Below are 2,915 nucleotides of genomic sequence, written 5' to 3' on the forward strand. Positions count from 1 at the left end.
CTGAACTGTCTGCTCCGCCATGGCCTCCTAGTCTGCCTGGTCCGCCATGTCTTCCTGATCTGCCATGGGTACCGCCCTGGGGGCCGTCCGTCCCTGAGAGGCCTCCAAGAGCGCCCATGTGATACGTGTGTGTTCCCTTGTGTTGAAGAAAATAAAGTGTATTGTGCTTCTGGATCCCCTGCGTCTCCGTGTTCCTTCGTCTCCTAGTTCCTACACAGTAGGCACATCGTGACTATACAGGTGCATCTCAATAAATTAGAATGTCGTGGAAAGGTTAATTTATTTCAGTAATTCAACTCAAATTGTATCTGTCCCTTTTTTTTTTTTTGGCTCCACGATACAGATTTATTTTTATGAAATGTTGAATATACTTCCAGAAATATTCCGCAAATTAAACCAGACCCTACATTCATTTTTCTGTGACTTTATCTCATGCACACACTAGAGAGAAATCACAAATTGCTTGCATGCAGTTTAAATATAGCCAAAAATTTGCTACTGCTGTTCTGGAAATTGAGGCTCCTACAGTTAACTTATGGCTTGGAATGTGTCCATACTTGGAATAAATATGTCTATGTCTAAATATGTCTATACTTGGAATAAAATAGATTCCATCCAAAGGGTAAATTCAAACGGTTTGATAAAATCTGACACCGTTTTGTCTGTTATCTTAATGAAAACCCTATTGCCTAACGCGTCATTTTAGCAATTTATTGTTGTGAAATATTTTCAAAATACCTTTTTAACTTTAAGATAAAACAGGTCTGGTATATAGGGATATAATGTTAAAAGTTTTTTATATTTATTGTTTGTATTTTGTCTAAACCATTTTATTCAATGAGAGCTCATCCACAGAGCTGTTCATGAATTGTAATGTGTCACAGTGGAGCAGTTGTGAGATCCTAGGACAGCCTAAAGGGACAGTGACTGTGGAATAGGGGACTTTATAGCGACATATGGCCAGGGTGAGGGTCAGACAAATAAAATGTTGCCCAGCTGGAACAACAGTTAACAACAACTTGAATGAAATTCTAACACATCCAAACAGAGTCATAAATAGGGCTCAGGCGGGCGGGTCTCCTCCTCTTTTGTGTGTGTGTGTGTGTGTGTGTGTGTGTGTAGACTATTGTGTGAGTGTGTGAGGCGAGTTTTGAAAAGAGACCAGACACACCTCTTTTCCTTCCAGCTCATTACTGTCTTTGTTCATGGGCAGAATGTGGGGTTTGTCTCAGTCTACCCAGCAATCTGTGCCTTCAAACTATGCCAGCCTTCTAATGGATTTCTAGTTATTATTTAAAGCTGTTTGTGTGTGTGCCTATGCATTCATTTTCTCTCTCTTTACAGCCACTCTTTTTGTTCCCATTATGCTCTCTTTTCCCGAGAATGTGTTTCTCTGACCTTAACACAAAATCTAAATTTGAAGTGGGTACAACCACTCCCTCTCACTCTGTTAACTTAAACCTTTATGTTATAAGGGTGGTGAAACTTGTATGTCTGAAAAAAATTTTAATGCAGAGAATATTTGTATGCATAGACTATGCATAGAGTGCATGTGTCAGTATTAGGAGTCATTAACATGTTCATATTACAGACAGGTATTTAGTGTTGGCTTGATGCAGTAGTTTTGGCTTATGTACAATACCAGAATCAGTATCATAGCTAATAAGTAACCAAACTAAAAAAAAAAACCTTAAAAACAAGTTTATTTAGAGCACTGCATGAAACTGTGGTTACAAATGTGTTGCTTGTTTTCAAGTATAAATACATAAACATCATGAATAGCACGTTTGCACTTTTTGCATTTTTTGGTCCCTGTGAGGAAACAAGCTTATAAATCATAGAGAATTATATATTTTTTGAAAATCTAAGATAGCAGAAAGTTTTGCGTGAGGGGTAGGTTTTATAAGGGGATAGAAAATACAGTTTGTACAGTATAAGATCCATTATGTCTACAAAATGTCCCCATAAAACATGGAATGGAAGGATAGTAATACCTTTTGGGGATATTTTTTAAGCTGATTAATCATACAGAATGAAGTTTTTTAAACTTCTTAAACGTTTTAAAAATGCAGAAAGTTTTGTGTGATTGGTAGGGTTATGTAAAGGGGATAGAAAATACAGTTTGTACAGTATAAAAACCATTACGCCTATATGGAATGTCCCCATAAAACATGGAAACCAGTGTGTGTGTCTGTATAAATTCAAGCAATTAGTCATGACCCCCATGCACCTTCATAATTCTTTTCTAATGCTTTTATACTTGACAAAAAGTCCAGATCTCCTAATTATCATACCAAAAGACTTATGCTTCCCCCTCTCACTCTCTCTCTTTCTCTCTCTCAAAAAAAAAAAGCTTCAGACAACAACACTCATGAGCGCATGAGAACAAATGCCCTCACAATGGCACGGTCACTATGCCTTTCTCGAGTCTTTAAAAATGCAAATAGACTGTGAATACGTGATTCTTTCAGGTCGAATCCCACTATTGTGAAACTCGCGAGCAGACACCAAATAATGACGTGTGAATCACGAGAGAGAATATTTATTAATACTTAAGTAGTTCAGAGGTAACTGAGTGTCAGAAGGTCTCACAAGCAGCCCCAAGAGTTTTTAAGAACAATTCAGCGTATAAAGTGCATAGTTTTATTCCTGAAAACTATCACTGAGTGATAGATTTGTTTGTTTATTCTTCTTTTTCTTCTTTAATAATAATAATAATAATAATAATAATAATAATAATGTTATGGAATATCTATTATTACACATTATTATTATTACTACTATTTGAACGTATGAAGCATAATTTGTTACTAATGTTGTTGTTGTTGTGTTTTTTTTTTGTGTGTTTTTTTTCAAAATGTTATTGAAGCATACTTGGAGATTTTAAAGGGGTCATATGATGCTATTTTAAAGAT

The sequence above is a fragment of the Sinocyclocheilus rhinocerous genome, unplaced genomic scaffold (assembly GCF_001515625.1).
Source record: "Sinocyclocheilus rhinocerous isolate Xijiao unplaced genomic scaffold, SAMN03320098_v1.1 scaffold3914, whole genome shotgun sequence".
Taxonomy (NCBI): domain Eukaryota; kingdom Metazoa; phylum Chordata; class Actinopteri; order Cypriniformes; family Cyprinidae; genus Sinocyclocheilus; species Sinocyclocheilus rhinocerous.